At 43.4% G+C, this 26,710-nt stretch overlaps 1 long non-coding RNA gene across 4 annotated transcripts in view; it reads right to left on the bottom strand.

The window, feature by feature from the left end:
• LOC147259354 (uncharacterized) overlaps window positions 1-26,710 on the bottom strand; it is a 63,751-nt gene that overhangs the window by 34,109 nt on the left and 2,932 nt on the right. For 3 of the 4 annotated variants that reach the window (XR_015117232.1, XR_015117231.1, XR_015117234.1), the window contains 5 exons: window positions 26,031-26,154; window positions 25,569-25,740; window positions 23,535-23,587; window positions 6,952-7,140; window positions 5,159-5,245 (listed from right to left, as the gene is read on the bottom strand). This is a non-coding gene — a long non-coding RNA (uncharacterized LOC147259354). The remainder of the gene's footprint in view (window positions 1-5,158; window positions 5,246-6,951; window positions 7,141-23,534; window positions 23,588-25,568; window positions 25,741-26,030; window positions 26,155-26,710) is intronic. The other variant, XR_015117233.1, reaches the window with a different exon arrangement.

Here is a 26,710-nt window from a genome sequence, read left to right on the forward strand (position 1 = left end):
CAATGTCTCAAATAAGATCTATGAGTAACACAAGTTTAAGACTTTTTAATGTTTTGGTCTACGGCTTCAATATGCCAGTAAATCGTGGTGAATTTCAAAGCTTCTGAGGTATTGGTTGCTATTCAGTGGCTAAAAAAGACTGAGCTGGTTACTGCAGACATTAAACATCATCATGCTGAAAGCAGAGGAAACGTGAAGCTGGTCATCGTCATGTACAAGTGCTACGTCCTTCTTTCTAGCATAGCATTGGCGTTGTCCTTGGACTCAAACGTGGTGCTCATAGGTTATCTTGCAAAACCAACTTTCACATACTTTTGTCAACAACTCACTCTAATGATATTTTATTTGACTCATACATTATTTTGAGCAATAATTCAACATCCAAACTAAAAATTCCGCTAAACGCTCGCTTCTACTTCATCCCTGTGGCACCCAAGTATGAGGAGTACTACATGTCTGCAGCTGTCTGAGTACTGTCCAAAGTGTATATCCATTGGGAGAGTAGTACTGCCTTTTGTGTGGACATGATCTTCACCAGTGCTTATTTACTCATTTCTCCCTCTAAAGGCACACACACACACACACACGCATACATCCTGACACACAGGGACTATTCTGTTTCCTCTCTTACGCCTCCTGATCCTGTGAAAAGTAACAGACACTTTGTTTACAGGGAAGTGTAATTTGTTCACAGGCACTTTTGTTAAAAAAGGGGGGGGGGGGGGAATATAACAACTACAAGTGAAATAAGCTGGTCTAAATTAGAATTCTTCTCCAATCAAAGGGAAAATGAAACACAGGCACCATCGCCAACACCGGATCATAAAGACCCCAAAGCTGAAGCCCCTCGTCTCTGTCCCATCATGTTACCATGACCACTGCGGCCTGCTAACACCTGCAAACATCTGGCTGTTGTCTGCAGTTGAAACAGCTTTAAATCAACATTCACTCCTGGGTCACATGACCCTGCAGTAGATCTGAGTGTTTATCCACTCCGGTTCTGGTTGGCATTCATGGAACACATATCTCTAGCTGTTCTTCACCACCACCTGCTACTACAGTAGTGACTGCAGAGACAGCATCTCTGACCTCCACGCTGCTTTCTACTTTACCAGGTCTCTCGCTTGCTAGTCATGAGATGAGGAGGAGGAGGAGGAGGAGGAGGAGGAGACATCAAAGAGGCACATTTACTGTTGCCAGAGCTCCACAAACCTGGCCTCCATCATGCACGCATCATAAAAATACACACACACACGGAAACAGGATACTGAACGTCTCTGGATGGCAGCCAAAAGCGGATCTCAGTGGTACTGACAAACGCTTTGTGTGCGCCACCGCATCGTCACATGTGAGGTGTCTCTTTACACTTCCTCTCGCTGCTTCATTGGCATAAGGGAACTCAACAGTGTGCTGGTGTCTGAGACACTGTCAGGTATCCGAAAGTAACATGGACGGTTTTATTTAACGTATAACCCATAGGGCTGATAGAGGGCTGTGCTTGAAAGCTGTTGTGATTCAGCTGCAGTACATATAACAGTCATAGTAACTGATTATACTTAAGCATGTAAACAGTGAAGGAAATGTGTGTGTGACCTGTGTGTGTTTTTGTGTGAGACCTGTGTGCGTGTGTGTGTGTGTGTGTGTGTGTACATGGATGCTTGCTGAGTGCTTGAAATAGTTGAGTAATAAAGTGATGTGGCGAGGAGGAGGTGGAGGAGAGAGAAAAGCAGAGACAGTGGCATGGCTGACTTGCCTTAGTGCACATCTGGGATGTGATGACTTCACTGTGACCCCACCAAAGAGGAAGTGGTGTGTAATCATGTGACAAATGACCTGTGAGCTCAGTGCCGCGGAGCTGAGGTTAGGTTAGGTTAGGTTAGGGTTGGTTTCTTTTCATGATGACCTGAAACTGTCCGTGACCAGTATTTTCATGATGCAAATGTGTTTGTTTGAATTCAGTGAGATCTAGATTGGCAACAGCGGGATGACTAACTACTTAATTTGGCTAAAATTTTTGCTGCCACAATCCGACCAATCCAGGGTCTTGTGACGTGAAAACGCAGACAGAATCAATGTACGGCGCTTCTGATGTCTGCGTGGCTGTTTGAATTGTCCTGGCTCGAGTTAGTCCAGATCTACGTTTCAGGGATGTTTCAGGTCAATAACATCAACCATCGGCTAATTGAGGAGGCTGGAATGGGTGTGAGGGGGTTTGGTGTCAGTGGTAATGCTCATAATGAAGAGGAGAGGCTCTCCCTTGGTGACGGCCTGCGGGGTCTAGATCAGCAGTGTTGGGGCTGTCCTGACAACGAGGCAACAGCTCCTTTCTGGGCTTTGATGTACATCAAGCGTGTTTGTGTAGTCTGGTTTGTTTAGTCTGCTCAGATAACAAGGAGCATCTACAGTACAATGGGCCTGCTGGGACTGAGGCTGTTTGATGCAGCGGGTCCGGAAACCAACATGTGAGGAGATGCCAGGAACAAATTCTTTTCCCGGTCTGACGCCGCTAAAGGATCTCAGCTGATGAAGGCAAACAAAACGACAGCCTTCAACCCATCCTCATATTGTTGTTAATATTGCAGTATTTGCTCCAAACCGGTTCATGGACACACACCAAATCAACACTTCTTCTCTGTGAGAGTCCCATTTGCTGAAAATTTGCCTGAAAGTAAAATGAAAGTGCTTTCCACCTGCTGGCAGGTTCAGGTAGGACCTGACATGTGGGGCCCTGCACTGGCAAACCCATTCATTAACTGCGTGTGCATATTTACGTTGGACCGAGCTGCGTGAGGGTTGCACTCAACAAGAAGGTTTAGATATGTGGAACTAAATCTGCAAAAAAAACTGTATAAATCATGATCTTGGACATGAAGGGAATTATTTCTGTCCGCACTGCTGCTGAGGCAATGGTCTTTGTAGAGGTGTTTACTGGAGCTCCTCCTGCAGTACTGAAAGGCCGGTTGATTCACAGCACCATGCAACTTCCTGCCTGTTCTACTAGTGTGAGCGATATACCAGGACCCGTGTCCCTCCACACTTGTAAACTGTAGACTGCCACGTACCAGCCAAGAGGAGCCGGGCAGGCTGAGGTGGTATGTTGTGTAAGTCATGTGTAGGCAGCTCTAACTAGGAATTCAGACTCTGGTCTTCAAACTTAACAATGTTTATCCCCTCAAAGCAAAATTGACTTGACAACATGCTCACTTTTCTTTGACTGATAAAAAAAGAATCCTTCAACCGTGCCGCAGCAGCAGAATTCACATTGAAGGAAGAGACTGTTTACAAGCAGGTAATTAACTGACTGACCTCGCTGTCCCATGACACTGATGAGAGCCCGGTAGACATGAAGAAGTGAGAGGGGAGGATAAGAAGTGAGAGGGAGAACAATGGGCCTCATTCACAAACGTCTTCTCTCGACTGTTTTCTCCAGAAAGTTCATAAGAAAAGTCAGATCCATGACGTGTTCTTAAGCAGAACATTTGTTTGCACGCGTGTTCATTTGAAGATGAATCCCACTGTCCGTGTTTGGCAGTTTGTCACCTGTTACCAAAGGCGAAACATCACGTCCACACACAGAATATGGAAAGAGAATGCCAAACAAAAACGAAAAAAAGACGGTGGAGCACGGACTCACAATGTAAGAAAATGCTGCAGGAACTGAGCAGCAAATACTAGTATTCACATTCAGTGAGCACTGATGTAACTAAGACAAGATCACATAAGAAATTCCTTTAATAGTCCCATAACGGGGGCAATTCGAGTTTATAGCAGTTAACAGAAAGCCAAAATAGAGCGTCAAACTTGATCCTGTCTCAGTTTAAGGAGTTGTCTATTTTTCCTGTTATGGAAAGCCTGCCATTCGAAAGGTTTGGTAAGTGGCACAGAAGGTGAACCAGAAGAAAGTCTGATGCAACCAGCTGTAAGGGGGCACAGCGCCACTGCTCCAGAATTGTTTCTTCCCTCTCCATGTGCACTGGGACAACTCGTCCATTTGAATGGCCTGACTGAGCTTCTGCAGCTGATGGTGTGAACCCGGTGAATGTGTGAGGACACGCCCACATCACCTGCCTCGGTCCCATGTGGATATTCCCTCTATAATGTTGGGAATGTTGTCACACTCACTGAAACATGTGCTCAAGCAAAAATGGATGGTATTTATACAGAGCTGCTCTTCCTCAGCGCTACTCTAAAGGTTATACAATGTTCTTGCACACACACACGCACACGCACACGCACACGCACACACACAAACACACACACACAGGCTGTCATACAAGGTGCTCCACTCATCAGGAGACATTAGAGGTCCAGTATCTTGCTCAAGGACACTTCAACATGGTCTCTGGGGAAAGCAGGAATCGAACCAGAGACCCTTCGGATTCCAGACGACCAGTCTTACGCTAAACTCAACAACCAGAACAACACACTGGGAGTTTGTCTGATGGTGTCTGAATCTGTTGGAGTTTTTTTAAACTTTGATTTATTATCACACAGCTAACGAGCGAATCAAATCAAAATGTGTCACTCTTAACTATGTGAGAACATCACCCTGCCAACCAAGTGATGATACGTTCGGCAGAGGAAACCCAAGCCACACCTGGGGTTTATACTACTCCCAACTTAGCCTTAGTACCCAGAGTTGGTACTAAACAATATAACACACTTCAGTGCTGCCAAGAATGTATTGACCTTAGACACCCAGCCAGAAACAATGGATCAAGCTGTTGATGAAATTAGCACCTGCAACTCTTCCATCATTGAGTTTTGGGTCGGATGAGAGTGTAATGACCACCAAATCCTTCAGTAGACTTCAGCCCTACTGTCAGGAGTCAGACGACCCGTCACTGCCTGACACTGAGATTGTCTTCGTATGGACCCCCCCACCCCCCACCTCAAAACCAACATGGTCCATCCATCTTTAATCTGATGTATCTGCTCCTCCACCTCTCCCTCCTCCAAGGATGTCATGAGACACAGAGAGGAAACCAGCTATAACCACAACAGCGCACATGACCGCACAACAAATGGCGCCATTCAGGAAGGAGTAAAATCCATCTACAGCAAAGCATGTTGGAGTGTCTGCATGTGTATCATGTGTACTACTTTCTCATTTCTCGACCCCAACGGGGTTTTGTGTCACAGAAGTGTTTGTACTTGCCTGCCTGATGTTTGAGACGTCTGCAGTTCAATCACACACAATCTCCACTTTCATGGTTGGGAACTCTGGAGATGCAGCAGCTGCCATCTGAACACAGAGAAACACACGGCTATCTTCTTGTCCTAAGTCTTGTTTTTTACACCCCCCCAAAACAAACAAACAAACAAACAAACAAGAAAATAAAAGCAAACAACACCAATTAATCATTTTAACTGCTGTTAGTCAATGAATGAGTAAGCGTCTGCTCTCTGGTCTGTCCCCCAAGCCACTCACTCAGCAGCAATATGATAAATGAATGAATAAAGACTCCTTACTTCCTCAGCAATATAAATAAACACCAAAATAAGACATTTATTGTGCATCTAAGTATCTTTTAAGACAGTGATAAAGAGCTTAAAAACTAAAACAAAAGGCACCCTAAAGCACAAAATAAGAGGGGTAAAACAGTGAAATAACTGTGTAGCATGAAAGCATGTAATCAATAAAAGGCAGCTCAGATCAAAATCAGGAAATGCTGCTCAATAAAAGAAGGTCCTAAGGGGAGATTTACAGCCGAGTCCCTTCCTCTCACACACGCTGCTCACCAAAGAACCGAACAAATACAACATAATAACAGGAAAACAAAGTCCATAAAACCTGTCTTACACAAAGTGCTTTAAAAGCTGACATTCTTGTTTTTTCATGGCCTGCCATAATGCTTGATTTACTTGACCTCTGAGCCAGGGGTCACATGCTTGGCCCTTTAAGGCAGAACAACCCTCATTGAAGTGGGCCACTTGTGGAATTCCCAGCAGACTTTTCATGTTGTAAAAATTCCTGTGTATCCTGGTAAACAGCGCCGAGTCTGACCTCATCCTAAGAGGAAGTTCAAAAGGTCACTATAGATTGAGTAGGTGGGTGGGTTCTCATGAACACACACACACACACACACACACACACACACACACACACACACACACACACGATGAGCAGCAGATTAAAGGCTCAAGGAAAGTTTCAGTGGCCTCTGAACCTTCTAAAGATTGAACCGCGACCACACAGAAACAAAAAGATGGAGTGCAATAATATAAACGGAATTTTAATATTGCAAAATAAAAAAATTTAAAAAACTCCCTCGGGATCTTCTTCTTCTTCTTCTTCTTCTTTTTTTAAACGGTCAATTGAAGTGTTTTTGCCTCCATCGGGCGTCCAGGTTGGACGGTCCGGCTCTGCATGTACGTCGAGTTCTCTCAGCTCAGTCATGGTCACCAGGAGCTGTCAGGGGGGCGTAACACACGTTCAGGGTTGCATAACTCAACAACCCCACTATGTGTGTGTTTCCGTGCAGTGAGTGGGCTCTTCCTTTGATATTTGTCTGACCAGATGCAGCTCAGACATGTTATTGGGCTCCCGCGGTTGCTGTTTGCAGGCTAAACCCACTCACGGGCTCAAGAGTGGGATTGACTGCGTTCATTTTTTGGTAACTCAACACCACAGCTCTTTTCTTCCTATTAACTGAAACAGACGCGTTACTGTCTGTGTTATCTGTGCATTGCTTAGCTTAGGAGCTCTAAAACCAGGTGATCTCACTCTTGCTTTCTCTTTTGCAGCATTTCCAAAGTTCCCTTGAAACTCAGTTAACAAATGAATGGAAACACAATTAGTGATACGACAGAGACGTATTGCAACCACAAATGTGCTCCCTGAAAATAACGAATAGATCGTCTTCGTGTTCCAATCAAGCTACGTAGTCGGCAGGAATGAATCACTGTTTTAGATGATTTAATCATCCAACTGAGAGTGCAAATGCCTACCTGCCCTACATCTGTCGCTGACATGGCCGGTGATTATGGACTTTAACGGCGTCATAAAACAGCTTCACTTTTAACACCTGGAGGCCGATTCCTAACGTGACAGCAGGGAACTTCCTGTGACCTTTCCTGTGATAGGACTGCCATAAATCACAGCAGGAACCGGTTCCAACGGGGAGGTGACACTGGCATCTGCAAAATATTAATTTAAAAAAAAAAAACACCTTTTTTTTTTTTCAACAGAGTGACCTAAAACAACAACTACATATTTCTTTCCCTGTCAGAACATTATTTCATTTGACAAAACAACAGTATTTCTGTGTGATTAAGTTACTTCTGATGTATCTTTAGTTGGGAAAGTTAAATTTAATTCAGTTCACAGTTCACTTTGCTTGTCGATCTCGTGATTCTAGGATATTTAAATTCTTTCACCTCCCCAAGCGCATGAGGAACGATAATCAACACTTGCCTTTTCCCAAAAGAACAAACACACAGTCACTCCAGTAATTTGGGGACACACCTTCATATATGGATCTACTGCTGGTAATTGGTGATGCTGGTAATTGGATCGATGAGTGTCTGTTTGTGAGCTTTAAGAAACACTGTGGCCATTCTAAACGCTTCCTTAGCTGTAGAGTTTTTGAGACCACAGATAATCTCATCAATCAGTTACGGAGACACCAGAAGCGGAGCAGCTTTTGATCTATGAGTTAGGTTCTCCACAGCGTCTCCAACATCCAGTACGTGTCAGAGGCTGCTGCCATCTCACTCTGATCACGAGTTAGATTCCCATTTTAATGCAACTTTGTTTTTAGAATCATTTCCAGTCAGTTTCTTTGTTTGCTCAAATCTCATTAGCGCTGCCTCTTGCATTAATTACTCGATTCATTACTCGATTCATTATTAAAATGGCCTTTGGATTCCTGATTTCTTCAAGAAGTTATACAGGTCAATATTTGTCCGTCATGAACCACGCCTGTCCTGAGAGCTAGGAACTATCTTAAGAACATGTCCGGCTGTTTCACCACTAACCAAATTTCACGACTTATTCACGGAAGATGACCCTCTTTCCATGGTTTCAATTTGATCTTTTTTCACGAGTTTGTTGTTCCTTGGAATCACTGACATGAATATGTAACAGTTTTCATCCTCATCATCTTCATGAGTGAGGATATCCGACTCATTTGTTGCATTCAAAGCATTTTCCAAATGTTATTTCTGGGAATATATGAATGGAAACAATCCCAACCATTCACATAGAGGAGTGGAATAAGCTTATACTGGAGGCTACAGGATCATGCGCTGGAAGTTGTGCAATGCACTGATTGACTCAGACAGGCTTCAGAGGTGTTCATGGAAATCATGTGTGTTCATGTAGGGTATGACAGTTACGAGTTGTTTGAGTTCTACCCAGAAATGGGGGCATCTGTGAGTGCAGCAAGTACTAGAAAAGTACTAGTTCTACTAAAGTGTGTCCAAACCTCTATATACGCCGCCAGGTATGGTCACCTTGACTCTAGATTTAAGACCAAGGAACGTGACACTAGGGGGCAAATAGTTAGTAAAGCCCCCAAAACATCTACTGGGACTTCTTTATGTAGAGCCCTAGAGCAGCAGGTCTAGAGTCTTCCACAAATTAAAAAATAGTGTATGAATCTGTTTTTCAAATATTCCTGATCCCAGAGTTTTCCACCTTGATGGGGACCAGAGATGCATCTATTCTGTAGAATTACTGATGAGGGCTGCAGCTCTCATCAGAAGAGTCCCTGCAGCGTTTTCACGTGCCTTCTTCACAGTTACATCACATGTAATGCAACACCTCAGCTCCCTTCAGCTTGGCTGACATATGTGTGTAACTTCATGTTTCCCCTGCAGATGACTTGATGTTATGCAACAGGTAAAACTACTCGAGCCACCTGATTGGTCAGACAGGCAGTTTATCCCCCAGCTGCTGTTTGAGCTGATAAAGAACACCATCATAAATCCGGTCATATGGCTTGTTGTTACTAGGTTGTGTTGAGCGTAGAGAAGTCTGCTTCTTCCTGCCTCCCAAGAGGATTCATTGGCTTGACAAAACCATACAGGAGTCTAGTGGAGGAAAACACTAACTTTTAACTTCCCGACTGCCAAAATCAAAGTGTTGGTGACTCATGAAATCCACTCTCCTGGGAAGAAGCATACAAGCATAATGAGCGCAGAGGAAGCGGCCCATCCACATCCAAATTAAAAGGTATTTTACTTTGTGAAGTGGATGGAGGAAGCGTGCCATCAACTGTTCACTGCGCTCTGGCCTTTGTCTCCCTGTGGCAGTTGGTAAACATATTTGGACAAGTCGGTGGATCTGGACGTATCTGACTGAGAGGAACCAGCCACAGGAGCAACTGATCACACACAAGTTAATAACTGTCCCTTCTAATCTCAGTAATGGGATCATTAAAATGTTTCCTCAGTCGATAAATCAAGTGAGAGGCAGCATCATTTTCTCACGCCGTTCTATACAATCACACGCCTGTTCCCTTCCACTGAAGTTGCATAGCCGCAAGTGAAAACTATAGAGGCGTCAACGCCGGGCCTGATAGTGAGAATTCATCGCCTTGAATGCTTCAGTGAGGCCAAACCAAATCTTTTCCTTTCCATGCCTGGTTCCAGGTTATTGAGGAGTAAAAAAAACAACCCTCTGAACCTGTGTTTTGCTGGCAGTTTTACTTTTATTGACTCAGTAATACCTCTGCTGTTAAATTTAAATAAATCTTTTATTTTTTGGCCTTGAGGAAGTGGAATGCCCTTCATTTTTCAAACCCTCCAGGTTTATAAATAAAGGTCTGAAAGGCGAAGCATCTTGAGTGAGCAGCAAAGCCACATTACAGCAGCTGAAGTAATCTTAAGAATGGCAACAAACCCATCGTACCACAGGCTGGTATGGGTGTGAAAGAGTCCACCCACTCTAGCCAGCAGTCTCCTGCACACAACTAATTATGGTGTACACAGATGAGGATTAGACTACGATCTTAGCGAGCGCTGGAACAATGACTCATACTGGATTTTGAAAAAGCAACCATTTGAAGATGGAGAGACTGAATCAGCAGCTGCGCATACTGCAGTAAACATGTCAGTTCAATCAGTTCCTTTGTATTAGGCCTGTAATCAGCGTCAATAAAAGGTAATTTTAGATAAATACCGTATGTGGCCTACAGGTATTGTCGGGCAGTGAGAGTTCAAAACAATCAACGCTGAAGGACCCAAGACTTTGTTGAGAGCATGAAAACAGGTCAGGTTATTGAACAGAGAAGGCAATCGGGTATGAAGTCCATGACAGACACAAAATCCCTGGAGAAAATTAGAGAATCTAAAGCAGAATATTCAAAGATGAACCCAACATAAAACCTGGATCAGGTATCAGAGATAAAACAAGAGGAGGGAACACAAGCGGGACAGAGCAGGACTGAGTCAGACAGAACCTAAGATGAGGGCAGGTGAGGATACGGTGGCCCTGAGGGTCAAGATAACACGTTTACCTAAACTCAAAACACTTCTCAAACACAACATTTAATGGAACAAAACGGTTCGTGCTACCATCAGCGGTGTCCACATAGGTTTTAAACAGCAGTTTGAGAGAATGGAAGAGAAGCTTCCCTCAGTTTTGAAACAATGCCAATCATTATTTTGACCATGGTTCCCGCGCAGTCTTAAAATTCAACAATCCGAAATTTAAGGCCCTTAAAAAGTCTTACATTTTGGTAGTAGGTCTTAAAAATGAGGCGCCAAGTCTGAAACTGACATTACGTTAGATCTACGTGTTAACAAAAATGTTCCCGCTGGAGTGTCTGACAATGAAACCAGTTTGACCACATGAACGGAAAAATTATTCAAGGTGGAACCAATAAAATGAGAAATGCGAACGCTGCATGTCACATTCGTGTGGTCCGAGTTCCGTGTTGCACAGAAAGTCGAGCGGGTTACATGTGGTGGACGCGCGCGGTGAATCTGATCGGGTATCTAAAATGGGCAAGTGCCGATTCAATGATCTGTGGCTGGACAGAAAAGAATTTAAATGCTGGCTGAAAAGAGTTACTGGAAATCCGCACAAAGCCCGCACACATTAGGGATAAAGGCTCTGGAGTCGCACGCGAAGTCCAGTAAACATGAGACACAAGTAAGAGGCTGCATCGAGCTGGATATCTGACATCGTCTCCAGCGGACCCAGCACCTGCTGCTATGCCTCGACCTCCTCCAGCGACCAGGTCTCCACTACCGCTGCCCAGGTTCCCGGTACCGCAGTACAACATATGTCACTGGTATACACACTAATTTTTCACTTTTTAAAAAAATCTATTATTATTATTATTTTTACTTTTCGATTCACTCCTAGGGCAGCATGGTGGTGCAGTGGTCAGCACTGTGGCCTCACAGCAAGAAGGTTCCGGGTTCGAGTCCCGGCTCGGGCATGGGATCTTTCTGTGTGGAGTTTGCATGTTCTCCCTGTTCCTGCTGGGTTCTCTCTGGTACTCCAACTTCCTACCACAGTCCAAAGACATCAATTTGGGGACGAGGCTAATTGAATACTCTAAATTGACCGTAGGTGTGAATGTGAGTGTGAATGGTTGTTCGTCTCTCTATGTTGGCCCTGCGAAGGACTGGCGACCTGTCCAGGGTGAACCCCGCCTCTCGCCCGTTGATGCTGGGATAGGCTCCAGCCCCCCCCCGACTCTTACTAGTAAGGAATAAGCGGAAGACGACGATGGATGGATGGATTCACTCCTCTACTCCAATTGCTTTCTCTGTAGGGAAGGAGTGTGGCAGTGTTCATTTCTCAATGCCAAAATAAATGGTGAAATTGAGAATTCTGTATCTTTTTTCAAATTGGTCGGTGCTGCCATGCATCATTGGAGACTCTTTTTTCATGTGTAGATCGACTTGGTTCAGCACCACAAGCATTTTGTGTGTTGGGAAGCACATCCCACCATTCCATGCATGACCAAAAGCTATCACATGGTGTCGCGAACGGGTCTAAAATGTCATTCAAAAAGTCTTAAAAAAGGTCTTCAATTTGACTTGGTGAAACTTGTAGGAACCGTTTGACCAAACCACATGAGAAAGCAGGGCCCAGGCTGACAAACACCAGAACTCTTCTTTAATCCATGTTCGAGTGTCTTAAATATCCTGATATCATAAGTAGAATCAAGTCGTATAAATTTGGTACTCAACAATTCTCCTGACCCTTGATAAATACATATTTTTTCCCTCCTTGCTGGTGACGTTTGTGGGTTGAAGGCTCTAAGTGTTCCTCCATACTTATGAACACGACATCTGTGGAACGCCTTGAAGGAACGTCTTCAAATTTGGCCCAAACATCCACTGGGATGTCTGGGAATATCTGGCATAAGGAAAAAAAAAAACCCAAACAAACACATTTACAGATCCTCACACTGTCATCGGTGAGCCAGAGACACCGGTGATGTTTGAGGACTCCCGTGAATCATGACGACTTCAAATTCTTCTGCATAATTTAACCGTTTAACCTCTCGGCTCCTTGCAGTGAAGTCAGCTCTGCTTTGACAACCGTTAGCTAAAAATGGCTCATGGGTTTTTAATGATCTGGCGCTTTTGTTAGAGCCAAGGTGCTGAGCTAACATGCTGGGCAGCTAGCTTCTGGCCAGCGCAGAGTGTGTGCGTGTGTGTGAGTGTGTGTGGTTACTCTTTATCAGTTTCAACACCATCTCCTCTTCTGATTTGGGTTCTTCTTAGCCTTGAATGCATTTTAGTAAATCAAACCTGCTTGTTCACTTCCAAACCCTAAATACAGCCATGTAAGCGCTGTTGCCAATGAGCGTTTCAGTGCAGTAACAGCAGCGTGACCCAGCCTCGCCGCAGCAGATGTAGTAATGCTCATTCATGGGGGAGGTCATGTGATCAGGCACCGACAGCCAGACCACCAAATGATGAAATATCCCCTGCAGAGTTTTACCACTCCAAGGTCAGACTTGATAATGAGTGAGTCCAGCATTGAGTGACTCATGCTGTCATCCTGTTTTCTGTGACTTATGGACAATTACTTCCACTATTACAACATTTATACTTAACTTTGCAAGTACTAGCAAATACCAAATATTTTAGCATGTTAATACTTGGAAAACACAGCTTGCCGAGTTAACACAACAGCTCCCATCATTGTTCAAATCTGCCTTTTCTGTACTTAAAGATGATGTTATTCTCACAGTTGTCAACATGGTGGCGATACACAACTGCAACATGGCGCAGGTAAGCACCAGCAGTTTTATAAAAGTACAAGAAAAACCTGGTATTTTTCTCAAACCCTCAGGTTGTCATTTATAATGATGTATGCTGGAACCTCTCATCTTATTCGGCTGTTGTGAGCGGTGGAGTCACATCTGATAAGTTTTCAAGGCACGCAAGTCAAAGAACATAGCGATCATTTGTACTCTTCAAGTGTTGATTGACTGTCACATAACATTGATTTTTCCACTTCATGAAGAATTCAGGTTTTCAGTCAGCTACACACACCCAAAGCTGTGAGTTCAGAGCTGTGTAATGACTCTAAATATGCAGTCATGACTTCATCAAAGTAAATGCAAGATTTACGAATGAGCATATAAAGTGTGGAATTATAGATGAGCTTGTCTTGGTTTTTTTGATATCAATATTCATCTACTCTTTTCCTCATGAATTCTTTAGAGGCGTCAGTGCGCTTGTGTTAGCATCTCATTTTGCAGGCTTGTATTTCTCATCTGGCTGTCAAGTAAGAAAAAGTACATGTGCGCAGGAAACGTTTCATACTGTACATCCCACCCGCTCCAAGAAATAAGCTGTTCAGAAAAGTGACAGATAATTGTGTGAAGAACGCAGAAAAGATCTGGTAAGACAGGTATGTTCACACGTCTGATCTGACCAATTACCGTGTGAAGAGAACACGGAGGCTTCAAATAAACCTGGGGCTTGACAACCAGGAGCCATGTTTCACAGTCGACAAGATTCATGAGGTAGACGACTTCTATGATTCACCACAGGCAACTCCACATCTGCACATCCTGTACAGCATTTGCATGCTCACTAATGGGCAGTTAGATTAATGAGAAATGTCACAATGAAAATGTTACAATGTAATTTTGATGACACTGACCAAATCAAACTACATACATTAAAGACAATCAAAAGGAGAGACAAAAAAGTGCCTGGGGTTCAGTGGGGGCGTGTCAGCTGGCATGGGGGGGGGGGGGGTGAGATTTTTGTTGTAGTATGTCAGAGTAGATCGAACATACATACATACATACATACATGCATCAGAGTGCAACAAGACAGGGTTATTCTCTTCGCAGGGAGCCGTGACTGTCCCTGGAGCTCCTCCCACTGTGGGCCAAAGTTTACGATACAGTTTGTTTCTCTGTTCGTCAATTAAACCAAATCTGTTCAAAGATAATATCTACAACATGAGGACTAGGATTTTAAGTGACACAACTTCTTCCTCAGTGTTTTTCCTCATAGCCTCGTGCTTCAATGGTGGTAACTGTCAGACCATCACCAAAACTGTCAGAGGCGCGTGGACTTCGTTGCCGATATTAAAGCCTACAGGTTTGTTGGTCCTGTAACCCTCCAAACATGTTAAGATGGTGATGTTACCGCGATTCCTCAAAATTGGTCACTTGCATTTGGTCTAAATACAGCACTGACTTCTGGTCCATGGTTGTCTCCATGGTGCTGGTCACACCTGGGCTGAACTCGTGTATTTCAGCAAGTATGTGGGTTCCCAGCTGGCATCAGAATACATCTCCACACGCACCTCGAGTGGCTATTTGTGATCAGATCTCTGTGCTGGTGTGTCGTTATGGAGAATGCGGTCCTGATCCCACCCACTGTAGCAAGAACTGGAACAGATGCTGCCTTCAGCGCTCTGGCAGATGTGGTGTCAGTGGACAAGCTTCATCCCCAACACAGTTCATGATGTCGTCATGAAACTTAACAGGTGTTGGGATCAAAATGAAGGCCACGTTTGAGCATGGGTGTCGTCAGACCAAGGAGCAGGAAGTTTGCTAAAAATATCCCATCAAAGGTGTTCTGCAGCCAAACCTGGTTCCCAATTCTGGTAAATGGGGCCATTCTGGGCCAGGGAAGCCAGTATGTGTGTCCTCGCACCTGCCTGCCATGTTGACCTGGCGATCAACATACAGGCTCCTCGTCCTCATCAGTTGTGGCCACAAGAAGATTCATACCAGCAGGGATGAAAAAGGCAGTTCCCATGCTGGAGGGATGAAACGCACTCATCTTTCTCTATTTCTGCCTCGCTGCGAACAAACCAGTCTGGATGGCTCTTCAGGGAATTAAATATCAGTGTTGAACACTTAGAATAAGGAATTATTTTTGAACGAGTTAATGACTTTCTCTGCAACATTCACCCCCAGGTATCCGGCACTTGCTAGTCCCAGTCTAGATGAACTCTGTAATCCCTCCAGGGTGTTCTGGGGTCTACCCCAGAGTCTCCCTCTGGCTGGAGGTGTCTGGAATGCCTCCTACAGAAGGCATCCGTGAAGCATCCCAATTGGAGAGGAACAGGATCAACTGCCTTTTATTAGCAAATTATCAGAAATTTGCAGGCAAGCCTGTGTGAAAGGTCAACCAGCTGCACAGAGCTTGAGTTAGTCGGCTCAAGCTTTACTGCAAGCTGAGGTGGTTGAGTAGTTCTCACGAAACATGACGTCATACTACTCTACATGACAACTTGTGGAGACGTTTTTAACGCAGACATATCACCGACGACGTCCCTCCTCCCTCCTCAGCACGCCCGTCTGATTTGATAAACGTAGCCATTCACTCTCCTGCCTTTGAACCTTCACTTTATTTTCTCTGTGAGAGCTGCAGTTCTGTGAGGAGACGTTTTGACAGTTCTATTTGGTAAGATGGATGAATGCAAGGAAAAACAATGTGAAGGCAAAATAAGTTTGCAATGTAACAAGAATGAAACAGATGATGAAGCGTCACAACCTAAATTCATTAGTTTAAATACATCAGCAAGCACAAGCCAACATTTACAATCATGGATGACCGGCTCTGCTATATTTAATATACAGTCTATACACATGCTGGATTCACTCTGCAGAACAAGGACAGTACTGACACAGGAGGGACATGCACTTGCACTGACAATTTTTTTTTTTTTTTTAATATATATTTACTGGCTTCATCCCTTACGGCCAATGCAGTCATATGTTCCCATGCAATTTCTAGATGCCTCTTTACAGTGTCCTTCCTGTTCATGTGGTAGAGGGGCGGATGGACTCAGGGACATTCTTGGATACACTCTTCTTTGACAGTGCTTCTTTTTATTGATCCTGCTTGTTTGTGAGGTAGCTGGAGTTTGTCAATGGCATTACAGAAAAACACTATCAAATGGCCTGGATGAAACCATTAGGCTTCCGCATGATAGAGTTATCTCAGAGGAATAGCTTAGCATTCTATTAAACCACACTATTTCCTATTTAGCTGAGAGAAAGACACAGAGATGGATAAAAATCACAACACAAGTTTTTCCTCTTGCCTGACGTGGTTTTTGAAAAAGTAAATCTGCAAAAGGAGAGATCGAAACCCTCCTCTTCATTCTTGTGACAGAATGAATTGTTTCCTGACGACTGGCCGACTATTTTCCACAGCATCATCCTTGATATTCCCAAACTTTGTCTTCATCTCCGGACATCAGGCAGTAAACAACAGCGAGCACCAAGGAGCAACTGTGAGTTGCTCTGCTGAAAGTGATTCCTGAAGACCTCCATGTGTGCTGGCAGCTGATTGTAGATCCCCAAAAAGACTCGTTTTTTTCCCAATCAAATTAGGTTTGCAATATTTTCTGCGTGCGTTAACGATACCTTCATCCTCTGACAAAAATATGAATTGTTTGTCCCACTTTACTAAACCAGTTGATGGAATTGCATCTAAATTCCATTTCAGTGTTTGCAACATTGCCAAAGGTTGCTTAGAATTCAGAGGACAAGGGAAGCTTGGATCCGACAGCAGTCAGCCGAGCCAGCACACTCCCCTAATAACGCCACCTGAAGCTCCCTAAACACGCTCAAACACTCAAGTTTGACAAAATGTGTCATGATTAGGAGGGTTATTTCTTGGCCACAACTTTTGCTACCGATTTAGCACGATGAGTTTTGTCGAGCCTCATCTTTTGCCAAGAAAGGATATACACATATTTCTCAAATTGGAAATGTAAACACTTCGTGCAGGATTCACGTTCTCTTAATATTCAAACAGTTGTTGTCTTTGTGTCTCTGTCAGAGCTCATCCGGTAAAAACGAGGTAGCACCCCTCCCTCAGCTGCATTCCTTGTTTGGCGTTAGACCTGACTGTCTCGACCTACTTGGTAACAAATATTGTAATGTGTCTGCAAGACCCTTTTTTGTCCATTACACAGCGTGAAGCTTACAAAACATTTTTGAGGCCCTCACTGTCAAGCAACAGGAAGCCTTCTTAGACTGGGTTATGCAAAGCGTTAATCATCATGGGGTGATTCATCCCCTGGTTCAATCTGTCTGTCTCGTCTCTTTTATTTACTTTTCTGCCCACTTTGAAACTGCCTTTCTGTTGCACATCTCCTTTCATCGAGGGACAAGAGGTGACACAGAATGAGACACTGGCCTCCTTTTATCATTTAGTGTAGGTGGGAAATATATTTTTGGCTCATGCTGTGTTTTGAAGTTACGGTAGTTTGAACCGTATGACTCCATGTAGCTACAGAGAAAATATTGCTCTTATGCAATGATCGGTCTTCTGTTACGTTCTAAAAGCTGGCAGTTACCTGGTCCCACACCCACATTCCCGCATTAGACATATGTGGTAACCAGTGTTAATTAGGCAGCTATATCAGATTTAAACACCTAACTGGTTTGGTCTTGACTAAGATTTCCATCGTCATCTTCTGCTTATTCCTTACTAGTAAGGGTCGCGGGGGGGGTTGGAGCCTATCCCAGCATCTATGGGCGAGAGGCGGGGTTCACCCTGGACAGGTCGCCAGTCCATCGCAGGGCCAACATACAGAGACGAACAACCATTCACACTCACATTCGACTAAGATTTGTTGATCAAAAATAAAGTTAAAGGTGTTAATTCTTCCATCGACAAGATTATTGTTGGACCAAACAATTGAACCACGACCCGTCCGAGTCACAGTCCAGCTAAGATGTAACAGTGAGCATTCTTAATGGCTCAGTGTCTTTTGGTGAAGTGCAGACGTGTACTGAATGAATACAGTATTCCATGCAAAATACACTCCAAGTACAAGCTCCCACGAGGACTTACTAACCATCAGAATACTCCATCTCCTAAAATCGTAAAAAGACTTAAGTGATGGTGATTACAATTAATAATTAATATAATCAATTCGAGCAACCACTGCTAATGCTAGTCCTGAATCAAAGTGGATCAGTTTTCTTCTCAGCAGTTCTGGCTGCCCCCCATGTGGTTCTCCAGGCAGAGTGACAGAAAATCAACAGAACTGTATAAAAATGAACAGGGAGTGTTGAAAAAGACACAGTGAAAACCTCATTTAATCAGAGAGCAATGTTTTGTATTTTCAATCACATAAACATCTAGAAATGATCTTGTTTCAGTGTGCACAGCAGCTGATGATGTGTGTGGAAAACATGGGCGATGTAACCGGCAGGAAAAGATGGAGTATCCTGCCTGAAAGGCCTCAGAACACACAGTAAGGAGACGCTCTCATTCATACTGACACTTGAGTTTTATGTAAATTTACACCTCTCGTGAGAACATCATCTGAAAATTTAAGCTACAAAGCAATTTACTTCAATTACATAACCAAATTCCTTGGTGCATTTTATTCCAGTAAAGATGGAAGCAGTTTTTAAAAGGAGGCGCAGCGGTGCACCACCACTACTGCAACAGCACATGCGCTGTATGCACCACCTCCCCCCTGCAGCTCCGTCACCATTCTGACATCACCGATGTACCAACCACTGAATTCACATCCACATAGCTACACATGCTAAAGTTACTAGCTCAGCACTGAGATGTGCAGTCAGCTGTGCTGCTCACTTCCCTCTCGCTTTCCTCCTCTTCTATTTTTCCACCATCATCCTTCACCTGACCTCACCTCCTATAATCCCCCTCCTCCCTCTCTTCTTCAACCCGTCTGTCTTGCTTACGTAAGAGGGTGATCACAGCTATCCACTGGGCCGACAGGCAATCTGAATGAAGAGGAAATTATGAATGAATAAGCAGCCATTCTCAATCTTGTCTCTCCTCCCTGCTTCCTCTGCTTGCATCCTCTGGCTCTTTAACCCCCCCCCCCCCCCCCCCCCCCACACACACACACATCTTAGTCTTTCTTCCATTTCCTTCTCCCCTGTCTGATCCTTTTCCTCTCATTTTTTTTCTCTATCTCACTCATCAACTCAGCATTACAGCAGCAAGGGGGTTGTTGCTGTGCAGATTAGGTGCTGTAATCCTGAAGAGTAGCACTGCATGTGAATGTTGGTGTGCACGCACATGTGCAGAGTCTCTGCAGAGGACCGGATGTTTCTGGATGCTTCATATCGTGGCAACTGCAGCAGTGGTTTATGGGCTCTGCTCCATCCTGCACAGCCCTCCCATCACTATCAGCACTGCCATCGCAAAGATTATCCCTCCATCTTTTGGGTTTTGGGGGGGAGGGCCCACAGCTGAGCAAATGGTGAGGCCATTTAATGGTTTTGGTGCTCATTCAGGAAAAAAGCATCTGGATTAAAGAGGGGGGAGGGAGAGAGAGATGAGGAGGGAGCCTGAGCGGGAGTGGAAAGCATGCTGTAATCAGGAGGAATTTACTCATGTGCTCATTCAGAAAAAACTGACTGCAACAGAGAGAAAGAAAGAACTGAAAGGGAGGAGAGAGGAGGGATGAACGATGACCGCATCAGCAAGCTTGTGTGCTCGCTCGGTGTCATCTTGTAGTCGACATTCTTCAACTCAAGGGGAAACGTGCTGCCACCTTAATTCAAAAATGCTGCCATATTATGTTTTAGTGTTATAGGTGTAAGCTATTATAGCCTTAACTGTAGACTGATATTCTTTCTGGAAGACTGTGGCCAATAATACTTTACTTTTTAGGCTTTGGAACAGGTATTAATACGAGACAATATTACTGACACACAACCACATATTCACGTTCTTTAAAACTGACATAAAGGACTTTATTGACATGAGCCTTCTATGCACCATTCTAGTTTATTTCTATCATTTTACATCATAGCCATCTATCAACTTCTTATCTTTGTTGATCGTGTCAGCTAAAATGAATGGACTAACTAATGGACATCTAACAACATAAGCGACATCAATGGAACTGGGTCAGTCTAAAGCTTTAACACCTGAGGCCATTTGTGTTGACCAGTGAGTGCTAGTCTCTCTCTCTTTCACCCACACACACACACAAAGAGGGAAAGAGAGAGAGACAGAGAGAGAGAGTGAGAGAGAGAGCGAGAGAGAGAGAGCGAGAGAGGTAGGTCACAGCAGTGAGAGAGGAAGTGCATGTGTGTGTTTGCCAGCATTGGGATTAAATTGATTGTCCCCCATGGTCCATGTGTTTGTCCATAAGTGTTTGTCCATGCATGTGTGTGTGTGTGTGTGTGCGTGTGTGAGGGAGAGGAATGATGATTTAAAAAAAAAACAAAAAAACAAAAACAGCAACAATTTGTGGGAAACACAACAGGAAGTAGAGTGATCTTGTTTACCCAATACAGAGATAATAAGAGTGACATCTGCCAAGTGTGTTTGCGGGGGATCCTCTTTTTCTGCCGGTTCCTGTTAACACTGAGAACATCACTACAGATAATGGTGGGCGAATGTCGTGGTGTAGTGAAGGCAAATCCACAGTCAACAACAAAAGAAAATGCAAACACTCCACACTGCTGGACGCACATCCCACAATAGCGGACAATATGTTCAATGAAACACACATATGCATGCGCTCAAATAAGCTAACACTTTTGTGACACACGCACACACTAAATGTGGCTACCCGACCACTGCAAGGTGCTAATTAGCTTCTGAGTCCTGCCCTGTAGGACCTCTGAACTCAAGCACATGCTGAGTCATTACACCGGCCATTCCACAGCTCCACGATGCAGAGGCCCAATTAAAACAGCTACAACCTCCAGCAGCCCACCCAGACCTTCAAGACTGCATGATACAGGCTATTTTCTATCCATTTTTAGCAAAAATTCGGAATTATCTGGGCAATGGCAATGCAGAAATTCATGATCTCATGAAGCTCAAATTTTTCAATTAAATATGTGACTTTATTGCTTATGTCTAACTGCAATACCGCCACTACCCACCAGGGTGGAGCCTCAGGAACACATGCTGACATGTTGGTAAATTCAAAAATTAAAAAAAAATTGAGTGATGTACCAAAAGTTTTCGCACCAGAAGCTAAAGTCGTGCTTTTAACAGCGAGGGTGGATAAATATAATATAAATATAAGGAACCCAGGTAAAGGCACATGGTTTTATGATACCTATGGCCAAGTGAAGCATGAACCAGCGTTTTGAATTCATGGCCATTATATAAGTCCATATCATTGGTTCACCTCCTCACTCATTTGGGTCATCGACACAGTCACCACACACGTGGACAAACTGATAACCGACTTTTATGAATGGCTCCATTCACCCAGGATTTAAATCCTGTGGTCTCAGTGTTAGATTACTTCAGATTATCTTGCAGAGAGATGTAATGACGTTAGTGGGTTATGGCAACTGATTAGGATTTAACACACTCATTCAGTGAATGCACCTTTGTAAACAGTGACCTGTGCATGAAGGGGGGTTTGTACTTTACAAAAAGGATTAGAGAAGACCGAGACACACCCCCTCTCCAGATGGAACGTTGTGTCATGTTTAGGCCGACTGTACTGATATGTGGATCCTGTATCATGTCCCTTTATACTGACTGTCTGCTGCATGGCTATGCTATGTTGGACCGTACATTTATATGTGATATATACACAATGCAGCCGAGGAGCTAATTTTAGTTCTTGGAAGTCTTTTCTCAGTCATGGAAGAAAGGTCTTTGAACAACATTTTATGCTCGTACTTATATTTGAACCCCAAAAGCTGAGTGTGTGGAGTGTTTTAGAAACCACTTTTTTTTTCCCCAAAACTATAGTGTTTAGCATTTTTCCGTCTTTACTGATAAAATGTTAAAATATTGGAGATGTTGGTTGGCCATAATAAATGACTTATGTTGTTGTTCTTCACAAAAACTGCTAGTGGTGGTTCTATTTAATCTATGCCTGTAAAATAATATTAAAACAAGAAAAAGAAATTGAAATTTGAAAAGCTAAAACCATGATGTCACCTTAAATATCAAACACCAATGATGCCTTGATTCCTCCTTCCACCGTGAGCAAGACAAGGACAAACCAACAAAAATGTATGGAGAAATAGAGTAATAATAATAATAGCAAAACACAGCTGAACAAAACTGATGAAATATAAATGAATAGATCAAATAAAGAAGGAGTCAGAAGGAATTCCCATGTGAAGTTTGTGAGGCGTCTCAGAGATCCAGGTCATGACTGTCCCAAGCGGGTTGAATCAGGAACGACCAGACTTAACCGCAGGTATTTGAAGGTCTGAACTGAGGAAGGAAAGGTCTTCCAGTATTAACAACTTCGTCCACTTGTCCTTCACACAACCCAGCCTCTGTTCTCCTCTGGTCTCTGTTCTCAACATGCCCACCAGGGCTCAGATTTGTTCCACTTCCCTGAAATCTCGATATGTCAGACAGCATTCAGCTGAGAGCCACTTCCTGGTTTAGAACAACACTGACATCTAGTGGACAAAAACTTTTCCACCTTCATATGTCCGATTGACAGGAACAACTTTACTGGAGAAAGTTGTGTAATTTGTTTGTGGCAGTTTTAATCCGCAGCTAAATGAAAGACCCACTCATTACATGCCTTTCAACTCTTTGATGTTGAAGATAAATCAATGAAAATATTTTTTTCTCAGCATTGTAATGTCATCTTTGGCACAATAAGATTTTTTTTTTAAGTTTATTTTTAAAGTTGGACCCAAACTGTTCAGATGTTGCGATGTTAATGTCAATATACATTCAGAAATACTGTCAAAAGCACTATCATTATTATTAATCATGTTGTGCTATTTTTAATATATAAATACATAAATAAATATGAGTGGTAACGTCCCCTTAGCAGCCAAGTCCAAAGACTCCTCCTGCTCAGGATGGATTCTTGTGATTGCCAACAACCCAGTGAGATCGCTTCAGTAGGATGTTAAACAAAGAAAAAAAGAAAAACAAATTGTTCTCTCAAGTGTCTGAAATCAGTTTTTAGATTCTTCATGTTGTGTTGTTCATTTTGATCACTGTCCTGTAGCTTATCCTTGCCACAAAATCTACATCTACATCCTTCACACTGATGTGGTGGCGTTCACAGCACGGAACATATCCCATACATGCTGCTGAAGCACCATAAGCAACAAAGAGTCTGCTAGTCAAACCAGAGAGGAGAGAAAAGACGTGTCCGTTGCAGTTACTGAGCACTCCTGGCATACCTGCAGCGGGAGGATCCGTCAGCCAAGCAGCAGCACGTCTCAGATGGCCACACCTAAAGATGCAGATCATCACATTGATGACAACCTACACCATGTGAGAAATTCTTGTGGTGTCCCTCTTTACATACACATCATGTGGGCTAAATGGTGTGTGTGTGTGTGTGTGCGCGCGTGTGCTCTCAGTGAAGAAAAAGTAAAGCGCATCAGTTTTGGTTAATTCATTGTCCGAATCTCATTGAATCTCTGGAGGCAGTCAGAGGCTCTGACGGATGTCTGATAACTACTTATAAATCCTCCAGTTGGCAGTGAAAACTTCACGCAACAGTTCTACTGAACGTTCAACCCAGTTCTCCCTCACGACTGAAATACGCAGCAGAACAAGGCAGACAGAAATTGCCCCATTTTAGTAACAAAATACAAGTGTCTGTGTGATGTCTCTTTATAAATGCAGTAAATATACTGTATGCTTTGCACATTCTGTTGATGTCACATTGAGTTGAGTTGGTCAACTGTCAACGATGCTGGTCTTATTTTTATCAGATTGTCAATTCGATTCATTTTTTTCACCAGTACTGACGCTTTGCTTTTAAAATAAGGTCTGGCAAAGATCAATGCAAAATTTAAAAAAAAAAAAAAAAAAGGGGACTTCCACACCTTGACCTCTGACCACCAAAATAATTCTGCTCATACTCAAGACCCAGTGGACGTTGGAACAAAATAAGAAGAAATTCCCTCAAGGCAGCCTGAGATATCATCACAACGAATGAATGAGATGGAGGAATACACAGATGATGGATGCACAACCCAAAAAAACATGACACCTCCATTCCACAGCTGTTGCGAGCACTGAGACATTAAAGTCAAGGTAAAACAAATCCGCTGCTCAGCTCACTCACAAAACAGAGTGCGTGTTACACACAGTAGTAATGATAACCAAGTATGAAGCTTCAAGGAACCGGAACGCAAACAAGCAACTGCCGAGGGATTGCGAGTTCACATACAGACACACCGGCTTCTTTAAAAACAAAATTATGGAGACCCACAACAGCTAAGAAATAAAACACTGGAGAAAGGCAGAGTTCAGTGAGTTTATTCTTTCATGAGAGAGAAATCTGAGACATCCCACAGGCAAGACGGACTTCATCCGAGCGCTGTGCATCATCTTTTATAACCCTTATTCCCAGGCGGGGACTGAGCAGTCTAGGCCAAGACACATTCACTGTAACATGTTTGTGATAACATCAACCTTTCACGTAATCTGCTAACTGACAGAAAGGCAAACCGAACAGAACATAACCTCCTCCTGGTGGGCACTATATGCCCCGGCTGATCCCCACAGCCTGGTAGCTCCTTGTGGCTCTGATGAGAGCCTCATCTTTTGTGTGGTTTTGTAGAACACAAAAAGAGAAATTAGTTATGACTCAGCGCAGGCGACATTCCCATTATCATGAGTTCACTATTGAGGAATATTCTTTCAAATATAGTACAGGCATCAGCACCAGGCACAGGTACTCAAGGATGACCTGAAAATATCTGGGAGGTCAAAGGTCAAAGTGGTATTTCGAGTACTTCCAGATGTTTCCCTTTCTACCGGAACCTCTCCTGCTCTCATAGGGTTGTTTCTGAGCGTGTACAGTTGTTGTCGAATCGGCTGCACTGTAAAGTTTAGGCGCACACCTCCACCTAAGGAGGTCACACATGCATGGAAAATATAAAATTCCATTCAGATCGCCTCCCAAATGTCATCACTTTGTTGCTGCTGCTGGTGTTATACTGTGTTGCCTTTTGTGGGAACCCCTGAAAGAACAGCTGTTACAGAGGCACCCAATAATGGGAATCTCATACAACAATCAAACAGTACAAAAACAGTGGCGCAGTGAGAGAAGACCGGTGTCCTGTTCTATATGGACGTCATCTAATTTCCTACATTCTGCAGGACATAATTATGATCTGATACTTCATCGTCAGTATTTGCCATTTTTCTTGTCTCTTTTCCAGGCAAAAATGTGAAAGGGGAAAATCATTTCAGCCCACCTTGAACATTTTCCCTCCACAGTTCTTCTGGTTATGGTGACATAGGTTGGCTGAGGAGGTCTTCCTTCTGGAGGACCGTAACACTCGTGCTGATCACTTGTTTGCACGTGGGTCTGCAGTGAGTGAGCTCTTTTTGTTCGAAGCATCACAAGGGTCCATGGTTCATCCAAGCCTGGAAATTAAAGTTTGATCAATTCTTTACAATGGACATCTACTCACATGTTCAATTAGTCACCGTCTACAGGATTTGTGCGATTTTTAAAATGATGGAAAGCATCTGAAGTAGAGTGCCTTAACAGTACAAAATCTGCCAGTGACATTCGTTAAGAATGCCTTTCAATCTCGGCTTCAGGTTTAGATTCAATATTGTTTAAGTTACATAATCAGCTACGGACCTCTTGGTTAATGACAGAACAAAATGACAACATTTTGAGTTTCAAAGTATCTCTGTGGTTTTATCACCTGAAAAAATCAGTGACCTGAAAGAGGCTGTTAGTACAAAGACGCTTTCAGGGCCAGGAGCACCATGTCAAATCTATTCAGAGGTCTTCTGTGCAGAATCTCAGCAGCAAACTTGAGAATAAAACTGTAAAAGACAAACTGTGAGTAAAGTCCCTCGTGGTAATCACTAAGCAAGTCCTTCAACAGAGAATACAGTTTTGCAAGTGAAAAGCAAAGACGTGCAGTTTCATTGAGGTCTGGAAATACAGATGCGATCAACAGGCGTCTTCATGGTGATGATGTACATACATGAAGAGAGTGATGAACAAAAACTCAAAGGGAAGCTGGCCACAGACCGACAACCCAAACTGTCCCCCCCCCCACAAAATGTGTCATATCAGAAGTGACAAAGTGAACCTTTAAACCAGAGAGCATCCATTAGCTCCTTTGTTGAGTTTTGCCTCAGTTAAAGCAGCTGTACTGTTCTTCAAGCATGTCTCTGGCTTTTGTAGACAGAAGAGATAAAATGATGGAGTGAAAAGATTTCTAGAAAATGTTGCTTACTTGTTCTGGTATTCAGTAATTCTGCAAGGCTGTCAAAAGGTTCACTCACTAAGGTTGTACTGAATTTTGCCTTCAAGTCATAGTCACGCTTTTGCATTCTGCTAAAATTTTTTCCAAAAACAATGGTCAAGGTGTGT

This window comes from Aulostomus chinensis, chromosome 7 (assembly GCF_037954235.1).
Source record: "Aulostomus chinensis isolate RoL2024-O1b breed Wild chromosome 7, RoL_Achi_v1.0, whole genome shotgun sequence".
In the NCBI taxonomy this organism is placed as follows: Eukaryota; Metazoa; Chordata; class Actinopteri; order Syngnathiformes; family Aulostomidae; genus Aulostomus; species Aulostomus chinensis.